This window comes from Callospermophilus lateralis, chromosome 7 (assembly GCF_048772815.1).
Source record: "Callospermophilus lateralis isolate mCalLat2 chromosome 7, mCalLat2.hap1, whole genome shotgun sequence".
NCBI classification, from domain to species: Eukaryota; Metazoa; Chordata; class Mammalia; order Rodentia; family Sciuridae; genus Callospermophilus; species Callospermophilus lateralis.
Window position 1 is genome coordinate 117,489,591 of NC_135311.1, and position 26,800 is coordinate 117,516,390.

General features: G+C 51.0%; 1 long non-coding RNA gene across 2 annotated transcripts; it reads left to right on the plus strand.

The window, feature by feature from the left end:
- The first annotated feature begins 850 nt into the window (after positions 1 to 850).
- Positions 851 to 11,258, plus strand: LOC143403091 (uncharacterized). 2 transcript variants are annotated; one of them, XR_013091829.2, is made up of 3 exons: positions 851 to 5,000; positions 9,937 to 10,027; positions 10,973 to 11,258. It is a non-coding gene; the product is annotated as an uncharacterized LOC143403091 (long non-coding RNA). The 2 variants fall into 2 exon arrangements; XR_013091830.2 differs by having other exon boundaries at positions 851 to 1,078.
- Positions 11,259 to 26,800: the final 15,542 nt, after the last annotated feature.

The following is a 26,800-nucleotide window of genomic DNA, read 5'->3' on the forward strand; positions in this document are numbered from 1 at the left end:
CCCTCAAATCCACCCATTGCCCAAGACCAAAGCCACCCTTGTCCCTGTCTCTGGCTGCAGGACAAAGGATGAATGAATCTTCCCAAAACACACACATGACCTCGTCCCCCTGCTCGGGCTCACAGCCGCTCACCAGCTTCTCAGGACCAAGCCTGGACTCCCAGCATGCACTCTGGGCTTGGCCCCCCTCGTCTCTCACTTCACCCCTACAGGAACACCCCGAAGCCAGATTCTAGGGGATTCACCTCCCTCTGTCCTGCCTGGTGGGGCCAGGAGCTGCGTCCCCTGTGTCTCCCAGGTGTCTCTAGTCAGAGGTCAGGCAGACGGAGAGGCTGCGGAGAGCCACTGGGAGGTGGCGCCTGTGACAGGGTGCTCAGTGCTCCGAGGGACGAGTCCTGGCACCGCGTCTTGAAGCAGAGTTCCAGTGTCGGAAGGGCAGGTGCTGTCGGCGAGAATGCCACCTCCTTCTTGTGACCTTTACCGGAGACATTTTCTCTGAATGTCAGGTTCATTAGACACAGGATTGGGGGTGGAGGAATCTCTTTAATGTTCAACTAAAGACAGGACAGACAGACATCATCCAGGGGGTGATGAAAAGCCGGCCGGGGGGTAAGTTGACACACCTCCTCTGAGGGTCATATCCCACCTCTGATTCTGGGGGCAGAGCCGTGTCTGCTGCCCTGGGACAACACCTCCATGTCCATCTCCCTCCCCAGGACCAGGGCACACTGTGCCCAGAAAAGGCCCTGAGTCCCTGGCACCCACCACCAACTAAGATCCAGGGCCCGGGTTCCAAGAAGAGTCAGCCCCACCCTCTCCCCACCCCGCCCTCCCCGGGGCCTTCCCACAGAATGCCACCTGGAAGCCCTGCAGCCTGCCCGATCCTGTCCCGGGAGCCCAGCCTGTCATCCGAGGATCTGGGTACCTGACCTAGAACCCCCTCCCCGCCTCCCCCTCGTTGGACCTGGAAGAAATAAATCAGGGACCTGCCCCACCCTGGAGAAGCTCCAGGTCTCCCTGGACACACAGACGGGCACAGAGTCCACCTACTGGTGGACTCGCTGCCACGACAGAGCAGGTACAAGGGGGAGACTGCCCTGGGGGAGGGGCTGTCCAGGTGGAGCATCCTGAGGGCCTTCCCATGAGAGGTGGCTCCTGAGCTGGGCTCTGGAGGATGCCTAGGGGCTGACCGCCTTTCTGGGAGACAACTGGCTTCCCAAAACAATGGCCGCAAGTTCCCTGGAGAGTACATGGTCATTCTGCATCTTGACCTCGGGGTCCCTTTGATGGCCGTAGCTCAGCCAGGACCAGGAGGAGCCCGTGGATCTTGCTCCTCCTTCCTGCTCCCAGTTGTCCTCGGAAGCCCCTCGGCCTCACCCATGGTGCAGTAATGCCCGCGGGGCACCTTCTGCTCACAAACCAGCAGGCCTCTCGGGTCAGCTCCTGCCCCAGCTCATGGGAACTGGGCACCTGTGCATCTGCTCCAGCTCCAGCTCCAGCTCCAGCCCCGTGTCCTGGTGCCCAGGCCCACGGTGGGCTGGCGGGAGGCAGGAGGGGACCAGGATAGCAGGCTTTCCTTCTCAGAGGTCCCGGGCCTCTCCGTCCCCATGCACACACACCACTGCCATCTCGACTCCCCAGAGACCTTGGTCCCCTCTGAGGACAAACGGTCCCTGGCCACGCAGCTCCTCCTGGCAGCTCTGCCTCTCTTCCTCCTCTGCTCTGCAGGGCTCCTCTCCCTTCAAGGACACGCCATCCCCGTCCCCAGTGCCGAGCAGCCCCGCCTGGGCTCCTGGCTCCTGGCTGGGCACCTCCACAGCGTCTTGGCTGCCAGCTCTGTCTTCACGCCTCCAGAGGAGCAGCTGTCAGCACATTCTGGTGGCTGGGATGAGGGAGAGAGTGACAGAGAGACAGAGGGGAGAGAAAGGAAGGCAGGAACAGAGCCCGGGAGGCGGTGAGGGAACCCCGTCAGGGAGGCCGGGGGGACAGGGAGGCCGGGATGGAGGAGCAAGGCCACCTGAGGAGAGGAGAGAGGCCACCACTCACTGCCCTCTGCAGAAGGGAAGCCAGAAACTTGGCCTCTCACCCTGTGCTGGGGAGTCGGGAAGAACGGGCCGGCTGTGAGCCAGGGGAGGGGCTGGGCCTGCAGCCCGGGGCTCCCAGGCCAGGGTGGGGGAAGCAGGAAGGAGCGTTCAAGGGTTGGCACACGAGCAACAAAACACACACACACACACAAACACACACACACAAAACAAGCAGACGCACACAGTGCAGAGGCACAACTGCACACAGACTCTTCCAGGGCTACGAGCTCAGGGCCTCAGCTAAGAGCCTGCCACGAGGAGGCTCAAACCCGTCTACGGCTCGACGGGGAAGGGGCTCTTCTTCCCCAGAGCCCCAGACAGATCCCAGGGGCTAGTGAGCCCACACAGGGCACAGGGCACCCAAACCCAACAGCTTCACTCCAACAGGGTCACACACCAAGGAGCACATGCAGAGGCCAGGGAGGCCAGAGAGGACCTGCCCGGCCTCCGATCCACCAGGCCACACAGAGCTGGCCCTCTGTTAGTTAGGTTTGCATCACTGGGACCAAAATCCCCGACCAGGACAACTTAGAGAAGGGAACCATCATTTTGAGCTCGTGGATTCAGAGGTTTCGTCCATGGTTGGCCCATTGCTCTTGGACTTGTGGGGAGGCAGCCATGGTGGTGGGAGCCCAGGACAGAGCGGAAGGAGAGAGAGAGGAAGAGAGACGGGAGGGGGGGGTGACCCAGGTCCTAGGGCACACCCCCGATGACCTCACTCCTTCCTCTAGGCCCCCCTCTTAATGGTCCCACCACAGACTGGCGACCCTGACCTACTGTAGATGGAGATGAGCCCCAGAGCCTGGAGCTGGGGACCCAGGGACGGGGACCAGTGTGTGGACAGCAGAAGGCTGGGCTTCTCGGGCCCTAATCTGCTGGTTCCCGTCCATGGGACCTTTCCTTACTCCCACAACCCAGGTGGCAGAGTCACATCACACAGATGTCTCAGGAGACTTAAGTGTGGTCGCCTAGAAAGTGCCCAGAGGGTTCCCAGCCCCAACAAGTGCTGATAAATGGCCGCACGGGGTGTGGTTCCGGGAACCCTCCCACTTCACAAAGGGAGGGCAGCTGGGGGTGCACAGACAGGCCAGAGAGTGAGCCCCAGGAAGAGGAGCCCTGAAAGGCCCCCCGACCTGCCTGCCGCACCGCTCAGGTGTCCCTGCGTCTGGAAGGCTGGGCGGAACTGGATTTATGTGAAACCCAGCAAAGGAGCTCCTGAATTCTCCAGCTTGGGGTTGGGTGTCAGGACAATCGGTGGGGACCAGAGGCCTCAAGTTTCCTGGATGTCACAGCAATCTTCGGTAAGGAGGTAGACTTCCCCCAAGGTCACAGAAACTGGGAAGTTCCCAAAAGTTGGAAGTAAAGTGCAAGGTCACCAGCTAAGCAAAAGGGTGAGCACTGTACAGTGCCAAGCAGCTGGGGGTGACACCAGCTGACACCCGAGGAGCACCCGCTAGCTGCCAGGTGTTGTTCCAAGCACTGTGCGCACATGACCTTATTTACTCCTCAAATCCTGACTGGAAGTTGGCACCATGATTAGTTCCATTTTATGGATGAGGAAACCCAGGAACAGAGAGGTTGAGTGACTTATCTAAGGTCACGTGGCTAATCAGTGGTGAGTCTTAGAGGCCGATTCAGAAAGTCAGGCTTTGGAATCCAGGTTTGCAGCCACTGCTCCGATTGCCTGGTGTGGTATAAAGCAACGAGGAGTGGTAAAGGGTGCAAAGGAAGAGAGCTTCCCAGGGCTCCAACAGGCAGGGAGCCCCACATTTAGCTTAGGTCTAAAGCCCTCACATCCCTGAGGACGCTCTAGTAGGCAGGGAATCTACATTCCAAGCAGGGAATTCCTATGACACAATGAACCACGCTGACCCAGGTAAGTGACCAGGGGACAGGGCAGAAATCAGCAGGCCAGCAGTTGTGAACCCACCAGGCACCACCCCTCCAGCCTGAGTCACCCTCACCATTGAACCCCTGGCAAAACAAACCTGGCCCCCAGCCTCCCCCAGCACCCCTCTTCCAGCTCCGCCCACTGCTCAGATGCTTGTGCCATCTGGGGCCCATCTGCAGGGAGCCTGCCTGCCTGTTAGGGAGGGGGCGTCTTCCAACCGCATCCTGGGGAAGCAGCCGGGGACTCCATAGATCTCAGGACCTGCCAGCAAGAGGCCAGGGTGTATATCGCCCTGTGAGTGTCCTGCCAGGGAAGGTCCTGGCTGTCCCCAAAAGACCAACACAATCAAGAGGTAACTTGAGTCTTAGAAGGAAAAAGGGGCTTTGGGGTGACGGGGGACGGAACCCTGGATTCACTGTCACTGGAGTGGGGACCTTGGGCAAGTTGGTTCTGCAATCTGAGCCAGCTTTTTAAATCCATACATGGAAAAGGGTCGCCCAAACTCCATCTTGGGACACAGGAAAGATGTTTGTGGAAGGAAGGAATAAATGCAACCAACTTGTTGGCCACTCTCCTTTCTTGCTGTCAGAGCCCCATGCATTGTGGCTGATGGCTCCCAGCCAGTCATGGCAAATCCTTCCACTCTATGGTGATTGGCCTGGGTCTGGGCATGTGACCTAGTTCCAGCCAATGAGATGTAAGGGTGAGTCTGGGGGAGGGGGTTCATCCCCATCCAAGGAAGGGGAGCAGGCCCCTGTATTTTTGTTACTACTTCTGAGCCTGTTGCAGGAAGCAAGGAGTCTAGAGATGAAATAAGCAAACATCGGCCACAGTGAAAAATGTCACCATCCTCTGAGGATGACAGAAGAAAAAGCAGAGCACGGATCCTTGATTTGGGTTGCCAAATCAACCCTGGACCCCTTATCATGGAACTTCCTGTTCACTAACCATAAACGTCCACTGGGTTCAAGCCACTTCTAGTCCTGTGTGCAGATGCCCGCAGCTGTCAACCTCCCTCTGACAAGGTGACTAGTGAGTGGATGAGTGTCTGGTGGAAGGAACAGCCTCGTGCAAATATTTCTTATTATTGACAAAATTAACACCGTTAACACCCCATTTATTTAACATCATCAGCAACAGGATTTTGCTTAGAAGGAAAATTTTAAGATAATTGAAGTTTACCCGCTTTAGGCTCCAAAATATCATTTTGATTTTAACTGGTTTTATTACAGAAATAACATCTGAAATGTATCACACACACCCCCATCTATTTCTCCAGCTCCCTCTCCCCACCACACGCACACCCTCAGGCAATGCGGATGAGAATTTATTTCACTTGGGACACCATGCCCACCAACAAACACACATCCCCCACATGAGACCTGCCCCAGAGCTGGCCCGGGTGGGGGCTGCAGGGTCAGCCCCCCTCTTCCTCTGTCTCACATGGCCTTCTCCTCTCCTCCTTCTAGAAGGACATCTCTCATTAAATTCAGGATCTACTGGGGCCAATCCAGAATGATCTCAAGATTTCTAACTTTTTTTTTTTTTCCTGCAAAGACCTCTTTTCCAAATAAAGTCACATCCACAAGTTCTTGGGGGTGAAGACATGTTATATTTTAGGGACCTCTATTTCACCCACTATAGTGGGTCTTCTAGAAAAAGGAAAGCCTGATATGGCCCCCAAATAATAGGGCCCCCAGCAGACCATGAGAAGTATCAGTGAAGGGGGATTCAGAGTGAGAGAAGAACTTGTCTGGCCTGGGAGAGAGATAACAGTGAGGCAAGCAGCCTGGGGTCCCAGGACTCAGAGATGGCACTGGGTGCTGGCAACAAACCCAGCAGGGAGCCCATGTTCAGAACAGTTGTGGGAGGGCTGCAACTTGTTGTTGGGGATTTTGTTGGACTGGAATGTGTTAGTTAGCTTTTCTTTACTGTGACAACATACCTGAGATAAACTAACTGCAAAGAGAAAAGGTTTATTTGAACTCATGACTTCAGTTCATGGTTGGATGGTGCTGCCGCTTTGGGGCCTGTGATGAGCCAGAGCATCATGGAGGGGAACTAGTGGCAAAGCAAATCTGCACACCTCCTGGTGGTCAGGAAGCAAAGAATGAGAGAAAGGGGCTAGAGTGTCAGTATCCCTTTGTGGACATGTCCCAGTGACTTTACCTCCTGAAGGTTCCACCACCTCCAAATAGTGTCACAGGCTGGGGACCAAGCCTTCTATACATGCCCTCTGGGAAATGCTCCAGATCTAAGCTCTAGCAGGCAGGTTGCCGGTTTTAGGGCACTAGGGTAATTTTAGACTCATCTTCCCCCACTGCTGGAATGGGATTAGGGCTCTGCTGTCATGAGGATCCTGGTTGCCTCCTGGCATGTCTGGCTCATGCCACGGCAGCCTCATGGCTTTGACTCACTCTGTCCCAGGCGGCCTCCAAACCTCCTTAGAGCCACGGCACCTCAGAATGCACCAGGCACCAGCCCCAACCTCTTCTCTCCAACCAGCACCCACCAGGCCATTTAAAACAAATGCCTGCTTGTGTTTGGTACATTTATTTCTAAAATATACTCCACACTAATGCTTTACAAGCATTATAGAATATAATTAGGATTATTTAGGTTTAAAAGGATGAAATAAAGATAAAATATTTGAAATTATTTTATGTATTTGTTAAAGGTTGAAAGCATTTTTGCTCTTACTAAAAATTTTAATGAGAACCATGTGATTTGGAAATGTTTCATTTTTAAAAAACAAAGCTTTATGATACAGCAGCTCAAAGGTCTGGTTCTTAATTCGGATTATTTTTATACTTGGTTTTAATTGCTGTTGTAGCTCGGGGGTGGGGGGGGGAGAAAGAAGCTTTGCAAAGATGCATTGATCCAAATGGGAAAATAGCGATGCCGCTGTGCTTCCTGAATTCTCATAGTTATTTTTTCATTCCCATCCACCAATTATGCAAAGTTTTTTTTGTTGAAATTCAGCAAGGAAATTTCCATCTTCCCTGATGTCAATCAGCAGTTCTTACAAACTAATCAAAAGGTGTTACATTTTTATATTTTTAGCAAATAGGTTCTGAAACACTTTGGAAGGTTTTTTTCAAAGCAGGTTAAAATATTCTGATTCCAAGTTTTTAAAGTTTACATACACAGGAGTTGTAATAGGTGATATATATATAAATATTTTCTGTCAAAAATCACAAAACAATGGAAACATTTCCAAATGTTTGTGTTAAAAATACTCTTCTCATACAACTATTTCTTTCAGAAAATAATTTATCTTCCAGTCATTATTTACATATCAAATGTGCCATAGAGAGAGACAGCGAAAATATGTGTGCCTTTTTTTTGTTGTTGTTGTTGGTTTGTTTCAAAATCTCTGCTGCCTGAGTACAATGTGGTATCCTGAATTGGACTGTGGAACAGAAAAAGGAGATTGATTAACAACAACAACAACAAAAAAGATGAAATCCAAATAGAGTCAAGAGTTTTGCTAATAACAATGTGCCAATGTTAATTCTTAGTTTTCACAAGTACGCCACGATTATATAAGGAGCTACATAATGGGAAATTGGGCAAAGAATACAGTTATTCTGAATGATCTCTGCAACTTTTCTATAGACGTTAAATTATTTCAGAATAAAACTTATTTTTAAAAATGTGGCTAGAGAGCATAACTTTGACCAAACGATTGTCCTAAAAATGGTCAGCGGATTCGAAATAACTTCTCATTTTGAAAGAAAGAAAAAAAGCATAACTCACCTTGAAGTTCTCCATCTCACTGCTTCACCCAGAATAACCCTCAAGCCTCTATATCCTCATTGCAAAGTACCCTAAGGATTCTACCTTATATTAAAAGTCTTATTTTTACAATATCAACCGCATCAGGGACATCCCGCATCATTTCATACACTTCCACCCTCAACCTCTTTGTCTTAACAGCCGGGGTCTGAATGAGTTTCGTGTTTGTCATGATCTCTGTAACTTGAACGCTGAATCCCTCCTGTGGTGCAGTAAAGCTATGCACTCTATCATGGTTATGTTTATATTGTTTTTCCATAAAACATTGTTTTCATTAAATAAGTCACTGATTATTGGAACTAAATCTTCTTCTGTACCTCTCATAAAAAAGTGATTCTTTGCGTGCGTTGTTATTGAGACCCAAATCCAGTGTGTGCCATACTCGGAGATGCATCACAAGCATCTATCTGCACTTTCATCCAGTCAAACAACAAATCTCTGACTCTGCACAAATTGCTCCAGTGCTTGTTTCTTCACATCTTCCGCAGTGCCCTTTGCATCTTCCAGCCACACTTGCTGACAAAGAGATGCATCTGAGCTTGTCCATAGATGGTTTTCTGTGGTTTATTTCATCTATTTTTTTTTTTTCCTGAGGCAGGAAGAACAAGCATTTGCTTGATGGTACGAAACTTTTATCTTTCACTATTAAGTAAGAAAATCTCAAAAGAGGCATCTAAACATTTGTCACAAAGTATCAGAACTTATGTAAAGAACCAGAGGGAGCATCACATAACTTTAGACATCGCTGGAAAAAATTAGAAATTAGTATCCTGGATGCTTCATTTTTAAGGATACTATTGTGTTAGTCAGGAGAGGCGAGGTTGTGCAGTGATAACAAACATCCCCAAAGATCTGTGACTTAAAGCACTGCAGGTTTATGACATGACAGGTGCATATCACAGATCAGATGTGTTGCAGCCTCACTCCAGGCCCTAGATGGACTGGCTGACTTCTTTCCAGTCAATGTCAGTCCTTGTGCAAAGGGAAAAGAGTGTGGTGCCTCCTAAAGCTTCTGTATCACTTCTGCTCAGATTTCAATGGCCCAAACAAGTCACATGGCCATACTTGACTCCAAGCAGGTCAGGAAATCAACTATTGGAAAAGAATCAGAAAAAAGCTGGTGTGTTTCACCAACAATGTCCCATGTTGGCCAGTAGCACACCCTTTGCATTCTCATTGGCCAATAGCTCAAGGCTTATCGTTAGTGGATACACATATAACACGCCAACTCTTCCTTTTTCGTCTAATTTCTTGTTGGATCTCATTAGATCATCATTTGGAGTGGAAGTATCATTCTGCTCATTTTCTGACTGCTTGCTTGGGCTTGCATTTGTTAATATTCTCTTCAATCCATGATACCATTGCAGAAAATTTTAAAGCTGCATGCCCAGTTTGCAAAGGTTTAGTTAAAAGTGAATTATCTCATAACAGGACACACCTAAGAACGTTCTTAGTGACTACTTATGATATCCTGAATTGTAAACATAAAATATATCTATCAATAGGAGAAGGGATACATGCATCTGGGCAGCAGTGATAATCAGTAAACTCCACCCACAGTGTGAGGCAGGTGAGCCTCATCAATGTAATGTTGAACGAAAAAGAGACCATTCAAATGCGCGGCTTTATCTGTACAAAGCTCAAAAGCATCTGAAACTCAGGTGTGGTGCCAGAAATCAGAAAGGGGCAGCAGTGACTGAAAGGTGTCCTAGGAGTGGCTGATCACCTGGGGAGTGCTGGTAATCTTAGGTTTCTTAATCTGGGGGCTGCCTATATGGACGTGTTCCCTTTGTGAAAATCCAGTAACCTGTATTCTTAAAATGTGAATGCTTTTTATGTATATGAATTATGCCTCAATTAAAAATTTACTTGAAATCAAACTGGATTGCCGAGTCCACAGAAACCCTCATCAGCTGCATATAACCTGGAAATATAGAGCCAGAAAAGATATATGAGGGCAGACATTGCCATCAACCCCCTTATCTCGTGAAACTTAATTCCTTTCTCTGCACACGTTGGCCCTCTGTGTTCCAGGACTTATCGGCATGTGACGGGACACGGATATTAATCCATGTATTAGATATTAATACAGTTGAACTTGGATCTTTCCAAGTAGGTCGATTAATGTAAGTTGCAATTCTAATATTTTCTTCCTTCTTCCAGAGGATCATCATTCTTAATCCACTTTACGGAGAGCTGCTCCCACAGGTCCCCAAGTCTGGATCAGAACCTCGAACAGAGCCTGCGAAGCCAGGTGAGGAAAAGCCCGCTCCTTCCCAATTAGCATGTGATTCCCCCCACCCACCCAGTAAGCATTCAGAGGCTGAGGTACAGGTGCCCTGATGATTTTAAATAGAAGAATAATGTCAGTTTCAACAATGCAAAACTGGGGGTTCACATCAAACCAAATATGCTGAGAAATCTCTGGTCTCCCATCTGATCATGAAATAAATGCTCTGGTGAAGCCAATATTCTGCACAAGAGGCTGCATATCCATGGATTAGCCATTTTAAAGAGTAACATGAAAGGTGCTTTGCCCAATCACCACACTGACCAGGGAAAACATGGTTTTGGACAATGCAGGAGGCACTCAGAGACTTGTAATGCAGCGAAACACACAATTCATAAGGGATCGAGTTCACAGTGAATCCACGCCTTCCCAGGTCCAGAGCTTACGTCCTTTTTATGCATCGTGTTATTTGTTGTTGTTGTTTTTAATAACATAACTGTAAAAAAAAATGGAGAAATCTGGAAGACTCCAGAGAAAGAGGGAGAGCAGAATACACCATGAATCTAGGTTGATGTGGCTCCTGGTTGGAATGTCCCCCAGAGGCCCAGGGGCTTGGTCCCCAGAGCAGTGCCGTGGGAAGGTGATGGAAACTTGACGGAGAGGGACCAGGGGAAGGAAGCTAGGTCACTGGGAGTGTGCCTTTGAAAGGGCTATCGGGACCCCAGCTCTTTCCTCTCTCTCTGCTCTGGCCACCCTGAGGTAAGCAGCTCCGTTCTCCCACGTGCTCCCTGCCATGACCTTCAGCCTTGCCACAGGCCCAAAGCAGCGGGGCCAAGTGACCACGAACTGAGACCTCTGAAAACGCGAGCCAAGGGAAACCTTTCCTCCTCATATGTTGATCCTCTCAGGTATTTTGTCACAGTGGTAGAAAGCTGACCCTGGTTCCCTTTCTGTTTTCCTCCAAATCAGGCCCGGAGACAACACCTTGGGGGGTAAGTAGTTTAACGAGAGGTGGTCCCAAGAGCACAGGAGCAGGGGAGGACACAGGAGAAAAGAGAACCCAAAAGATGTGTTCAATTAGGAGGCGGCTGCAAGAGCAGCCGGGGTTCCTCCTGCTGGGTTCTCCACGAGGCTGAGCACACACAGGAGCTGCCCGAGATGGGGCAGGAGGGTGGGCTGAATAATGCCCCCCCATGAAGTCCACGTCCAGTCCCCAAACTCTGTGAATATGTTACTCTATGTGGCAAAAGGTATCCCATCTGATCATGAAATAAATGCTCTGGTGAAGCAAATATCTGTTTTGTTTTGTTTTGTTGGTACTAGGGATTGAACACAGGGGTGCTTCACCACTTCCCCAGTCCTTTTTTTTTTTTTTGTATTTTATTTAGAGACAGGGTCTCACTGAGTTACTTAGGGCCTCACTAAATTGCTGAGGCTGGCTTTGAACTAGTGACCGTCCTGCCTCAGCCTCCTGAGCTGCTGGTATTACAGGTGTGCGCCATCACACCCAGCGGCCAGAGGAATTTTGTAGATGTGATTAAGAATCTTAGAATGGGATGGTTCTCCTGGATTATCTCAGTGGGCTCTTCAGAATCGTAAATTGTAAGAGGGAGGCAGGAGGTCAGAATCCAAGTCAGAGAGAGGGACTGGAAGACACCCCGTTACGGGATGTGAGAATCACACTCACCTGTCCTAACCAAAGAGCGGACGATGGGACCGAGGTGTAGCAAAAAGGGAGACTTTAATGGCAGCCTTGTGAGATGGGGTGTCTGGGGGACAGGCCCACACAGCACGTGACCCCCTAGAGCACAAGGTCCCTCCCCCAGTTCCTCATTCTCTGAGTATTATGGGGTGCACCGTCTCCCTGATGCCTAGGCTTTACTCTCTCCTATTGGGTTACTTAAAGAAATAGGCCTTTAGTCCTTCCCACCTCCCCCGGCCTCTTTGGGGCGAGTGCATTCTGACACGTATGCAGCTCTTAGCTCTTTTCCTGAGTTACTGCTTATTAATAGATTTCCTTCTCTGTTGGTCAGGCCAACTCCTTCCCCCACCTCCTGTTGGTCAAAGGCTGTCCAGGTGCGTGGACTTTAGATCCGCCACCCCCAGAAGCTACTGTGCCACTGTGTGAGCTACCTGCTTGTCACTTTCCACTCTCCTCCCCTCCAGCGGCCTCTCTTGATCCCAATTTTACATTTAAGGCTAAATACTGTATTCTGAAAATGGACCCCCGGAGCTTCTCTTCCTCATACTAGACTCGAAGGCAGGCGAAGGGGCCCTGAGCCAAGGAGAGCAGGCAGCTTTTAGAAGCTGGAAAAGGAGGAAAAGCAGGTGTTAGCTTATGATATTCCAGAAGGAAAGCAGCTCTACTGAAACCCAGGTTTTAGCCTTTCCGACTCATCTCAGACCTCTGACCTCCAAAGCCATAAAATGACAAACATTATGTTGTCTTCAACCATTATGTTTATGGTCACTCATTGCAAAAGCAATAGGAAATACACACACACACACACACACACACACACACACACACACTTACACATGGGTTTGTTATGTTTATTTATTTATTTAGATACTGGGGATTAAACTCAGGGGCACTTTACCACTGAGCTACATCCCCATCCTTTTTCATTTTTATTTTTATTTTAAATTTTGAGACAAGGTCTCACTAAGTTGCTTAGAGCCTTGCTAAATTGCTGAGGCTGGCCTCAAACATATGATCCTCCTGCCTCAGCCTCCCAAGTCACTGGGATTATGGGCGTGTGCCGCTGTGCCCGGCTTGTTGTGTTGATTTTTCATCCATGCACTCTCATCCTCCATTGGTTAAAGGTTGCAAAGCACACTCATACAGCCTGAGAGGCATGGGAAACCACCAGCCTGCAACGGACCTGTCCTCAAGCATTTGCTAAATTTGGGTGTGAGTTTCCCGGCAACCATGAAGAAAAAAGGAAAGTGACTGGGTTTCAGAGAGCACGTGCACACACCTCCCTCTCTCCCTCTCTCCCTCTCTCTCCCTCTCTCCCCCTCCCCCCTCCCCCTCCCCCTCCCCCTCCCCCTCTCCCATCTCATAAAATGCTCCCCATAACCATTCTTATTGTTCAGTTTTTAAAGGAACCTATCACACAGGGTATTTAAAGGACATTGCTTTCTTTGGGGGGTTTAAAAGAAAGTGTTGATTATTTCTCAGAATCATCCCTACATAAAAGGGAAAGTAAGCACAGTCAATGCTGAGTGGTGGGTGCTGTGTGGTGGGTGAGTCCCGTGGCTCTCTCCCTGAGGCAGGACCTTGAGTGTATTTGGGAAGGACCCTCCTTCTCAGAGATCAGGTGTCCCTCCGGTGTGGGGCAGAGGCTAGGTGCAGAAAGCTAATTATGTTAAAGCTGAGTTCTTAGAGACACCTAGGAGAGCAGATATTCTGGGGTCTCTGGGATAGACACTGATGAGCTGGGGTCCCAGCTGGGGGGCCTCCCTGTGGCCCTTCTGCCATGGAAACTGAGGTGTCTGGCAGCACCCCCCAGAAGATGCATTAATCAATTGTGTTGGGTTGCAAAGAATAGAGCCCCCACACACACCAGACTTTAAACACAAAATTCAGCAGCCGAGTTGTGTAAAAACGCAAGAGCATCAGGGACCAAGAGGCTTCTGTCCTGCTGACTTTGAGGGGTGGCATGGCCTCTCCTCTCTTCTCTCTTAAGAGTTTGCTCTGCTGTCTTCCTGGCCCTGGTTCCAAGTTCTCTGGGTCCCTATTTCAAACCCCCAGTAGTGAGACGTGGCCCGGCTCCTGATTTGGAGAAAGTCCTGCAAAGCACAGATCAAGAGAAGTCAATGAGCACGCCCCTTTAGTCAGGTGCTCAACTCTGGACCAATCAGCAAGGGAAGGAGGAGCTTATGAGGGGAGCTCATAACTGGCCTCAGTTGTGCAGGGTCAGAAATAAGCCCAAGATCCAGCTTTGGCTCTGTGGGAGGATCCAGAGCAGAGCTTGACAGATGCCCCAGAAATCCTCCCGGAAAAGCAAGTGCGCCTGCTCCCCGGCCGCCCCGCCTCTTGGTACCAAAACCCTTGCAATGTGACATCAAGAGTCTGGTTTCTCACTCCCTGAATCTGGGCTAGTCATGTGACTTGCTTTGACTAATATAATGTGGCAGAAGTGACAGTATCTGTGTTTAAGCCAAAGACTCAAGAAGCCCACATCCCCCTCTCTCCCTCCCTCTGTCCCTTCCCCGCCTCCCTTTCATGCCTGATGCTGCCTTGTGACTAAGTCTGCTGAGCAATGTGAAGGACACGTAGAAAGAGCCCCATGTGAGTCAGTTTCCCCAGCCAAGCCTGTCCTAGACCAGCCAGTTGGCCAAAGAGGCATGAGCGTGCCCGGCCAAAACCAGCCAAGTCTGTCCCAGGGCGCAGCAGAACCCTCCATGGACCTGTAGACTCACGAACAATAATAATGTGTGTTGATTTAAACAAAGCTTTGAGATGTTTTGTTGCATAGCCATAGCCGACAAATACAGCAGACTGGTCCAGGGAATTGCACTGTAAAGAAGGCGGTTGGTCAGTCTGACTGCAGTGGACACCAGCTGTCCCTAAGTAGTTACTCCTGTTTCATTGCAGCCCAAGCACCAGCCAGACTGCAGCTGCCACCAACATCCCCATACAAAAGAACCAATCAGCCTATACCTGGACTATGTGGGCTTTACAGGATATTGGTCAAAAGGCATTTTTACTCAGACAAAGTGGATCTCCTCAGCAGAGGTCAGATTAGCCAACAGAAACAGCTGGACCTCAAAACAGTGATCAGAGAAAGAGAGAGAGATGTCCCTGTGTGCTCCAACCACATGGAGGATAAGGTCACCTAAAAGCCAAACCAAATCAGAGTCCAGCTAGCAGGAAGAGTTCTAAGGCACCTGCCTGGATTATGACTGGCTGTGGACTCAAATCTGATCTCTTGAAAGATTATTTCTCCCCGCTACGTTCTCAAGTGTTTGAATCTGGGACATTGAACATAAAACAGCAGACCAGAGCTGGGGTTACCTGGGTACAGAATTTTGCCACTTACAAACGCCTTTGGGAAGGTTTTTGTGGTTTCCTTAGAAGAGCATTCATAGCTTTTGTAAGATTCTGAGGCAAGCAGAATGCCCTGTTGCATACCTGGAATCCTAGCCAACTGGAAAGCTGAGGCCAGAGGATTGCAAGTTCAAGGACAACCTGGACAATTTAGCAAGACCCTGTCTCAAAATAAAAAATAAAAAGTCAGGGGATGTGACTCAGAGGTAGAGCACCCCTGGGTTTAATCCCCAGTGCTACTACTGGTACTACTACTACTAATAATAATAATAATGTTAAAATAAATAAAAAAGAAATTTAAATTTTTAAAAAAATCTCAGACAAGCTATGACACAAAAACCTAAGAACTCATAGGGCAGAGAAACTACTGGAAGCAGCCCTGCCTGGCCTGTCTATAGCAGTATCCCTACAGGTCTATGTCTGTATATTACTCTGTCTTCACTTATTGCACATATACATTATAATTCACACAAGACATTATAAAACCATGTATTCCTGTTGTCTATCCCTTATAGGGAATGTCTTTCTAGCTGTGACTGTTAGTATCTATTTTTTACTCTAAGTTAATATACCTATATGTTACTGTTATATATATACACACACACACACACACACACACACACACACACACACATTACTGCAGTTGTGTGCTACTAGAGATTAATGCTGTAGCTCTGTTACTTGGTTATTTATCTATCTTAGTGTAGCTAAAAGTTATTATGTGCATATGTAACTGTAGCTGCGTGTTATATCACTACATCTATATGTTACTATACCTGTAGTATGGAATCTGTTATCATGTACAAGACTGTAATTGTATTACTATGTCTATGTGTTCCTGTATTTATATTATTGTAGCTAGGTGTTATGGCATTTGTTATTGAAGTCACGCTTTACTGCAACTAAATGTCACTGTTAATTTACATTTACTCCAATAATAAAATAACATTAACTCCCATTTGTTAAGCACCTGCTACTTGTCAGGCTACAGACTTAATGTGCAATGACCTTATTAAGTCTTACAATGCCCCTACAAGGTAGATATAATAAGACCTATGTGACAGATGAGGAAACTGAGACACAAGTAGGTGACGTTACTTGCCCAAGGGCATACAATCAGTATGTGGCAGTAGAATGCAGGGGAAGAACCTCAAACTCAGGTGTATCTGACTAGTCACTTGTCAGCAGCCGTGTGACTCTATAGACTGTTCTGGGTTTGTATGCCGAGGGCCTCATACAGAAAATGGCTCATTGTCTAAAGATAGAAAAGAGACTTATTGGAAGATACTTATGTAGAATTGTTCTTGAAACTATCAACTTCATGTTCTGACATTTTTGTTGAGTTAGGAGTTCCTGAATACAGAAACAATTAAGTTGCTAAAAGAACCTTTGATTGAGCTAGCAGACAATAAATTTAAAGAACAATGAAATTCATTGTCCTAACTTTCAATGAATTTTGAAAAGAGAGAGGTGGTTACAAGAGCTTAATAGTTGACGAGCTCAATACTTAGGAACTCTGTGGATCCTAAAACGCCTGTAGGTTGGGAAACCCTCTGATGGATGCCCTCCCACAAACCCACCTCCAGGTATGGAGCCCCCTCCTCACACTCTCTTGCCTCCTCCCACCCTGCAACCTCAGGTTTCAAAGGAGGCTCCAAAAGATCCTTTCAGGGCCCCTGCCTGAGCCCCTTCCTCTTGGCCTTTGATTTCTGCCTGTTTTCCATGCCCAAGATGTGAGCTCCATTAGGACAATGTGGCCTTGAGCTGAAGTCTAGAGAAAGAAGTTCCCAGGGAGGAGGCGTCCTATGTCCCAGGCACCAATGGCCCTACTTTGGTTAGCATCAGCTCCAGACAATGACCCCTCTTGTTACAAAACTCTACAGGCAACCCTCTCATGTCTGCCTGCTGTATACCATCCCATGATGCTCCCTGTCCTGACCCTTCCCCAGCTAGTCACCACCCCCTCATGCTTCCCAGTCCCTCCCTAGGTGTCAGCCCCTGAACCAGTTTCTTCCCTTCAAGATGACACCCAACTTTATTTGCCACTAGTTGTGACAGAGCTACAGTAGACTCGTCCCCCTCAACTCTGGGTAACACAGGAGCACACTGAGTGGGCCTTCCTGGTACTAATGTCCGGGTTGTGCTTAGACTGTGAATGAGCCTCATTTTGAATATTCATAGCACTGAGCAACTTTAGATCAAGAAGTTAGACCCCCTAGAAATCAAGCATGTAGCGTAGGGGTGGCAAATACAGGCATACAGAGCACCATCCTCCATCCCGTGCCCATTGCAGACATTACTAATCAATCCCAAACACTCTTTCCTACTGAGCCAGCACACAGTTTCAGTAGGCTTTTCAATCAAGTCTACAGCCACCACCCATTGACCTAGAGTGTATCCAAAACAAAATCCATTTCCTACCTAGGCCAACTCCTTCACTGTGCAGGTAGAATAACAGGCCCAGAAGAAAATCAAATTGCCCAGGTTTATACAAATCAGAAGCCAAACCAGGATGAGAACCCAGAGTTCCTGTCCTCTGACCCACCCCATGAAGGCGGAGGAGCCGCTGCACAGTGGAGCAGATTGGGGCTGTGAACCTCACTTCTAAGAAGCCCAGAAGCACTGAACAAAGAGCAGGCCGGCCCCTCACCCCAGGTTTCCATAGTAACCCTCTGGTCCCTGAGTTTGGGATGAGGACAGAGTTTGGGTCTTCCATGCAGATAGAGGCTATACCCAGACCAAGCCTGTACATTTATTAACGTGTCTGTCCCCATAATCTTGTGAACGGATGCAACTGTCACCCCTGCTCCACAAAGGAGGAAACGGTGGGCAGGACACAGTGACTTTTCTCAGCCCACACGGCTCAGAAGCACCAGAGCAAAGATTTTGAGTGGGTCTGACTCCAGAGCTGATGGGCTTCCTCACTCACTCTATCAGACTGCACAGGAACACACACACACACACACACACACACACACCACCTACCACCTGAGATGCTCAGACGTTTTCCATTTGTCTCCACCTGGTGGGTGAGCGAGGCTGTGGAGAAGACAGGTCCAGGTCCCAGGGCAGGCAGTGCGCTTACCGGGGCCCAGAGCCCCCACCAAGGAGCCATCCCACAGTGTGGGGCTTCGTGTGCATGAGGGGCGGGGACAGCCTGCTTCCACCCACAGGAGTTTCTGTGTCGCCAGGGGAAGGCCAGCGTGCCAGACCTGGGCCGAGGACAGTAGATCATCTGGTCACTGGGATTAATGAGGCTTCCCTGTGTTTGTGGAAGTGATTAAGGAGCCTAGAGTGGCTTCACTTCCTGTCAACAGAACCAAAGGCTCGGCCGCCACTGCCTTCAGAGGCTTGGGGCGGGGGCCTGTGGGCAAGGGGGTTCACGGGTCTGCACCCTGCTCAGTGTTGGGCTCTCCCACAAAGGCACCCACTGAGGGCATTTGTCCTGACCTGAAATTCCTCCCCATTGCTGCTCATACACCCCACCAGCATTTAATGAGCCCCTAATGTATACCAATCACCATGCCAGGTCCTGGGGATACAGAACCAGGACAGACACGGCCCCTGACTTGATGGAGTTCATGGTTGGGCAGGAAGAGATCCTAAACAGCAAGCTCTATGATGACTTCTCTAGTGATGAAGTGCTGCAGGGAGGGGACAGTGACCTGGACACAGCTAGAACAGGCCCCCCTCTCAAGAGCCAGAGAAGTTTTCCCTGAGACATAGAAGGGAGAGGGAGGGTCTCAGCCAGGTCTCTCAGGACGGCAGATGATCACAAGCCAGAGGTGACGTGAGATTCTGGATCCAAGGACGGGGTTGGAGGGCAGCTGCACCCTTCATACACAGCACAACCGGCAGGTCAGGTTGAAGAAGGCAGGACAGTGAGTCCAGGCTCCCAGGAAGTGTCCAGGGAGGAGCCGGCCAGAGGGGCCTGGGGCACAGGGACTAGATCTAAGCTTAAGACCTAGGTTTGGAAGGCCATGCTGGGGCCAAAGTAGGATTAACGTGGGTCTTGAGGCCACATCACTGCAAGAAGGTAAAACAGGGCTGAGGACTGCTCTCTGGGAGGAGCTGCAGGAGGCAGAGAGGGGACTGAGCAGGAGGGGTGGAGTCTGGACAAAGCAGATAGCTCAACACCGGGAAGAAAGGGTCAGCAGAAGTGCGGTGGACACTGTCAGGGGCTGCCACGGCTCTGGGAAGATAAGGCCAAGGTATGCATATGAAAGGAAGCAGGGAATGGGAAGGAGCCTTCTAAGAACATTGACCTGGGGAGGGCAGAAATGGGCAACCACTTGGGAGGCCCTGGCCAGGTTTTTCAAGTGAGAGAAGCTCAAGCAAATGTGCTGAGCTGAGAAAGAGGGAGAGAGGGAGAATGAATGAATGAACAAGGAATCGATTCCTTAAGGAGCTAATGGGGGCAGGGGGTGCACTGATGGAGAGGGGCCCTGGCCAGGAGCAGGGCACCCCTGCCCTCTGAGATGGGGTGGGGAGAACTCCAAGAGGAACTGGGGCCAAATGGAGGGAATCCACTTCTGCTGACCTTGATCTACACAGTGAAGATGGCCTACAGGGTGTGACTGTGGTATAAGGCAGGTGGTGAGGTAGAGAGTTTGCAGAGGACTGCAGCAAGACACAGCTGGCCACCCCAGCGGCAGTGAGGGCCTATGTGACGTTGGAAACCATCGTCCTTCCCCACTAGCTCCCATTTGTTGAGCGTCTGTCTGTGAGTCATTTCGTTGTCCTAAGACACCAGGGAGAGAGGCTCCCTTATCCCTTAAGTACAAGAAATGGAGGTTCAAAAAAATTCAGTAACTTGTCCAAGGAAATACAGCTGTGAGGAGCAGAGCTGGGGCTTGAGCTGAGGGCACTGGACGCCGAGCCCCACGCTCTTTCCATTGATCGGTGAAGTACAGGGTCAGCCCAGGAAGGGAAGGGGAGATGCAGGTGGACGTCTGCTCAGGGCTGGGGACGGTGCTGGGCAGCGAGGCTGAGAAACCAGGGGAGCAGGGAGGTCAGGGGTGAATAGCTGCCAAGGTATTCTGGGCGGGCAGGGAACAAGGAGAGGTTCTGGAGGACTGAGTAGGACTGTGAGAGCAAAGAGCAAAAGGCCTCTGGTCATTGGAGAGCTGTGTGAAGAAGGATGGGGATGGAGGGTGGGAGGGAGGGAGAAGTACCAAGGAACCCGGAGCTAGGAACAGAGAGTGGCAAACTAGGGCGGACAGAACTGACCCAGGGGCGGAACCCGGACCACCATTAGTGACCCAGACAGACCTGGGGTCTGATTCCACTCTGTCGCTTTACTAGCTCTGTGATAGTCATCAACTTGCAGTATCTGATACTGCATCTGTCAAGGCAAGGGGGTGGGGGCTGGATGGGAGTTGGAAGGTCTTGCTTCTATAGGTATAAGGTATAAGGTATAAGGTATAGGGGTCGCTTATCTCATTGAGGGGCTGGGAGAAAACAAGGCCCAGAGAATTTAAGCAAGTTGTTGGCTTCAGGCTGAGCTTCATTCTCCTGTACATGTCTCTCTGGGACCAGGGGGCTCTGGGACATTCTGGGGCACGTCCTTCTCTTAGCAATGGCAGAGCACAACTGCAAAGTACAACCGCACTAGAATAAGACTATTTTCTACAATTCAAGACCTCTGCTCACATCCTATTGGGTAAAGCAAGTCACATGGTCAAGCCCTAAGTGGCACATTCTTGGGGCCTGGCAAGGATGTGGGCCAATAAGTTGGCATCAATAATTCCACCCACCAGGGGCTGGAGGCATGGCTCAGTGGCAGAGCACTTGCCTAGCACAGATAAGGCCCTGGGTACAATCCCTGGTCCTGCAAAAAAATAATAATGACAATAATAATTCCACCTACCAAACCCAGTCATCTCAGTCTCTGTCAGTCCCCCGATCCAGCCGTGGCTCCCTTTTGTCTAAGCCATTCCCTGGGCCTGGAACGTTCTCTCCTGCCCTCCTCCCTTTCATCACAAACCTGCGTTCTGTTCATCTTTGGAACCTCCACTTAAACATTTGCCTTTTAAGAGACTGGGAAATGTCGTCTTGCAATTTGCTCAGGGAAGGAATGAAAGGGGATTTGGTGAATGCATCCCACTGTCTCCGCCACAGCCTTCTGATCCTACAGAACAGAGGTCTCCACCGGCTGAATACAACAGAGGATGAGGCAGAGCCCCAAAGAAAGAGGAATGGAAGTTAGAAAGCAGGAAGCACAGGCAAGGAGAAAGGGGGGGGGGGGAGGGGACCAGGATGCCTCGGATGGAAAGTGACAGATAGAGGCCAAGGCAAGCCCAAAGGAGACAATGGCCAAGAAAGGGTCAAGGAGCAAGTGGCGAGGCAGTGACAGAGAGAAAAGACCCAGAGGGGCTGTCAGGGGTGAGCGGTGAGCCGGCGCCTCCTCGCGCAAATGCGGAGTTGGCAACTTCCTGCCCACTATTTCATTCCCCTCCGCTGTCACCGAAACACCACGGAATCTGAAATCTAATTTGGCCTTTGTCAGCTCCGTAAGTGCTGTTCTTTAAGGGTGATTCCCTGGAAAATGGACCAAAGTTCTAAATTGGAAATCCACATTGGTCATCCGGGACTTGTTCTCCCGAACTCCGGGCACTCGTCAGCAGCAGGCAGGTCATTGTGCGAGCATTAATGCTAGTGACAAATGGGAAGGCGCCCGGCTGCTTAGGCAGCGACTTCCCAAGACCCAACCACGGCAGGCCCCAGAGATCTCATCAGCCCCGCCTGGCCCCCGCTGGCTGGGGCGGCAGGAAATAACTAGGCTCCCGAGGATGAGCCGGAGCTAATTATTAAAGCAGGGGAGAGGGGGGTACTTGGGGTTCAGACAAGGCAGCTGCTGTCCCCTCTTCCTGGGGTGGTGGCAACAACCTCTTCCCCACCCCTCACTCTCTGGCCTAGTCCTCACTGGCCACCAGAAAATAGTCTCCAACATGCCGAATGACCATGTCCCTTCTCTGCTCAAAAGTCTCCGTAGCAGACACCTCTCAGCCCACTGTCACCCCCTCTCAAGTCCACCCCTGATTGCAGCTACAGATATAGAAAGCAGTGGTCCCCAGGCTCAGATGTACCCTGCAGTGAAAACCACACCGCGAGGACCATTCCCTGTGTCTGTCCACCGCTGTCCCAGGACCTCGCCCAGGAGCCTGGGGCTTGCTTGGTGGTAGGGAAAGCTCCATTCAGGAAAGTTAGTGTCCCAGGGCATCCCGCAGGGCAGCCCGTGGGGCTGGGAGTCGGGGAAATGCCTCCCCATCAGGACTTCACCCAGAGACTCTGGGCGTCCTCAGGAGGACCAGTGGGATCATGGCCCCTGGTGCCCAGAAGCAACCTGGCAACTGGTCATTCTCAGATAACCACCTGTATCCAGGTCTTTCTCTCAAACTATATCCCTTGAACGCCTTAGAATGTTTTCATTCCCTACCCCACAGGCACTTGGTTAAATGTTCTGTTGTCACCATCTTGAAATTTTTAACAATTTGTTAAACAAGGAACCCCATATTTTCATTCTGCATTGTGCCCTGCAAACCACATAGCTGGCTGTGCGCTATGTGCTATGGCCTGGTGCTAAGCCTGTCACTTAGCAGGGGCTTGGTGAATACTGAACTCAGTTGAACTGAATCCAACCAAGGGGCCTTCTGCCCCTCCCCCTCTGCTCCTGGCTCTAGCTCCTTCCCTGCTTCCCTCCTGACCTGGGTCTGGAAAGCTGCCAGGAGTCGGGGGCAAATGGCACTGGAGTGGCTCTTGTGGATTTTCCAGGGCAGGGAGGAGGGGGATCTATGGCCTGCATCCCAGATGGTCCTGAGGCCCCTGGACCACAGCGCAGCCTCCATCCAATCAGGGATCCCCTAGGATCCCAGCTCTCTACAAGGAAACCATGCGTTTTCATCTTAAAATGTCATTGCGCCGTTTTCATCCCATTTTAAAAAGCCCCGTCTGAGATAATTTGGAATGGCCCGAGCCCTAAGCCCTGATCACAGAAGGCAGCCTTCCGCAGCGAAGAGGTCACCCGCACCAAAGCACTACAAAGACACAAGGTCGATGGAGGACCTCGAGAATTAGAGGCAAACGGATTTTAGACAAGACACAAGTCCAAAGGTGGAAAATTTAGCCCAGAGATGAGGTTGGGGGAGGAAATATTTTTCTTAATAGGAAAAAAAGACAGCCCGGGAAAATACAGCACGCGTGCAGCATGATCCCTCTCTCTTCTGTTTTCTACCAAGAAAAGGAGAAGATGTGGGGGCTGGAGGCGCAGACAATGGAGACCAGAGGCCTTTCTAGGGATTTGCAGAAAGCAATCACAGATAAGGTTCTTTCACAGGGCAGGTAAAGCCGCAGAGAGGAAAGATGTGGGGGTTTAACACCTTGTCTCGCTGACCAGAGGTCTCCAGGGCTCAGACAAGCTTCGGAGAAGCCAAGATTAAATTGCTCTAAGAAGGAGAGAAGAGTCAAAGTAAAATTAAGCTTAATTATTAGCAGTTAAGGGCTAATGAGGGGGCCTGATTTACCTAAATGTTGAGCTCCTTCTACATCTTGCTCTAAATGAGCTATCGCTTGGTGTGTGTGGTCATTAGACGAGGTGTTATGCTTTATTATTCAATAAATTCCACTACACATGCCCACGCTGGAGAGATATTTATGGACAGAGACAAGGGAAGAGTTCTGGTTTTTGCTTTGTTTTGGTGAGGTATAGACTTGACATTCAATGTCCATAATTATCCACAACCGTGGACAGGTTCGAGGCAAGCCTAGCTGGACCCTACAGTCACCTAGTGGCATTGATCCAGATTGCATGCATATTGCCCTGGAAGAAGAGAGCAGCTTCAAATGCCAGGGAGGTGGCACAAAGAGAAAGAGGAGAGGGAGGGCATCAGAGCCCTGATCTAGCACGGTGGGTCCCATGGGGAGGGCGTCATGAGGTGGACATCAAGGATGGCCGCTTCCTGGCAGGTCATGGGGGAGTCTCGGAGACCACAGAGGTCCCAGCAACTGTGAGAGGTAGGACACTAAGAAGTCACCCAGAACCAAGAGCGTCCCTCCTGCCCCTGCCCCAGGGCCCGGAGTGGGAGGCCCTGGCTGGGTGCAGGAAGATAGGGCGTGGCTGTGCGAGCCCAGGCCAGACGGAGCATGGAATGGCACCTCTAGGAGGCCTGCCCAGAAGCCAGAGGGAGGAATAGGATGGACCGTCTCCCAGGAGAAAGGCCTCAGCAGAGACAAGGAGAGGTGAGAGACAGAGGACACCAAGTTCCCGCTGACTTTAGTCAGAGCAGGTGCCTGCCTTGGCATGGGGACAGCCCGTGGCCACCGAGTCACTCAGAGGACCTCCTGCTCCCCTGCCCTCATTCAGCAGCAGACCCAAACCTGGTCCCACCAAAGTTTGCTAAGGGGTCCTGGAAATGACCTTCAGGGTGGACACCACCCACCAACCGGAAACTCATTGTTTCAGGCTGATTTTTAAAATTTGAACAAAGATCGACCTCTTACGACTAGATCCCGGAATGGTCAGAAGCAGAAAGACTTCCGGTTGGCAGCTTTGGCGGAGGGGACATCAGGGACAGGAGAGGAGATGATGATACGTGCCAGCCCTGGAAGTAACTCAGAGCCGGGCCAGGATCGGGGAGGGGACCTGGTGACACCTGGCAGCTCAGCACATCAGCTCTCCGGGAGGGTCCCTGGTTCCTGGAGGCCCCAGGGCTGCACCCAGAATACCACCATGTGCTTGGGTCCACCCGAGAGGGCTGAGGACAGGGCCTCTTCCAGGCCTCCACGCACTGCCTGCTGGTCCACCCCAGAGGCCCTGGCCCTGTGGGAGCACAGCCCTGAGCCTGCCAAGGGAGCCAGACCCTGTGTGCCACACCTGGTGGCTGAAGCTCTTCTGCTGGGTCCCAGAGCCATCCAGAGCCTGTCCCTAACAGCTGCTGCCATCTGGAGTCACAGCCCCTATAACACTTTTTCCATCTTCAGGGCAAGGTCCGTGTCACCCTGGGGCCCCACGAAGCCTCCCCTTTCCTTCTTGAGCAGCTTAGACTCAAGGACAGGGACCCCTCCTCTCCTTGGAACTGCAGGGTGCCAGCTGCCGGGGAGACAGCTCGAGTGGCCTGGGCCTGCCTATACTCCTCAGAAGGCTGAGGTGGCTGGGCCAGGAGCCCCCTGCAGAACCATCGCAGACTCTGGCCAGACCTGAAGTGGGACAGAGGTAGGAGGGTACTCGCTGATTGTGTCCCGCGAGCCCAGGGTCCAGTGGCCAGGCAGATGGGACATCCCCCAGGCAGCATGGACGAAGCCCACCCTGGCCTCACCCACTCCGTCCAACACCCTCCTGCCAGCTCCCGGGGCAGCGCGAGAGCAAGATTTGCAGGAGAACCTCCTCCACCTTGGCAAGGGCCACTCCCAGACCCCAGGGCACAGGCCGGAGTCAGACCCAAGTTTAAATCCTGACTCTGTCACTTACGACCACGCTGTCATGAACGGGTTGCCCTGTGTCACCTGCGCCCTTAGCCCAGCAGTTGGTAGAGAGAACCCAGACAAAAGTTGTGACCCGAAAGCGGGAGTGGCAGGAGAAATAAGACGATCAGAGACAGGCTCCGAGGACGGGGGCCGGAGGCAGGGACGTAAGCCCCCAAGATGAGGCAGAGGTGGGCTTGCCAAGGGGAGCCAGCAGGAAGGTTCCAGAAGACGGCAGACTGTGCAGTGAGTCAGTTCTCACAGTTGCTGAATAATTCACGGGGCAGCAGGGATGGCATATGCTTCCTCTAAGCCGCAGCAGCCGAGCACCATCTCTCCCCGTCCCCACTCCCCACTCCCCACTCCCCACCTCCGTCGCCTGGGAAACCAGCTCCCTCCACCAGAGAATGGGGTGGGGGAGGGCGGGAGGTGGGGCAGGCTCCTGTGGCCCAGGAAAGGATCTGCTCGGCCTGTCCCCAGCAGGTGGGGAGGCAGGACACCCAGGCAAGGGAGAGGCAGGAGGCTGGGCCCCAGGAGATGCTACAAAATGGAATAGAGAGACGCAGACTCTGAGATGGCTGCTGGCTGCTGGCGGAGGCAGCTTAGAAATGAAACAGATGAGGGCGGTGGGTCGGGGGGCAGAGGGTGCTGGGCCTGGGTCTGCTCTGCCCGAGCTCTCCTGCACTTTGCGTTGGGCTTCAGCATGGATCCCGCTGTCCTCTCTCCTGTGTTTGGCCCAGGCTCTCAGCTCCCTGCGGTCCCCTCTGGTGCACGTCTGGCATCACCCTTGACCAGGAGGCCAGCACCTAGTGTGGCTCCTTCTGGCTGCTTCCTGTGGGCACCCGTCCTCTGGGCGCTGCCTAGCCCTTGAGGCCTGCCCTCTCCTCTCTCGCTTCCTCAAATTCCCCCTGCTCTGTCCTGCCCTGGTTCCTGTTGGGTTCCAGGATGTGTTCTCAGTAATCCTGCCGGCATTCATCTCTGCCTCACACAGTAAACCACACAAAGAACCAGAAACTTCCATGGCCTGGACGGCGCTGGCGGCTTCATGGTGGATCTTCACTGGTAAGTGAGCCGGGGCTCAACTCCTCTTGCATCTGAAAGCACCACCAGTTCCTGTGCCTACGGCTTAACCTCTCTGAAACTTGGTGTCCTCATCTGTAAAACAGGGAGAGCCCTGCCTCAGAGAATTAAGTAGAACGAGGACATGCAGGGAGACCTAATCAGTCATTGCTATTGTTGTTGTTTGTTAATTCTTATATAACATTTTACTGTCTATAATATAC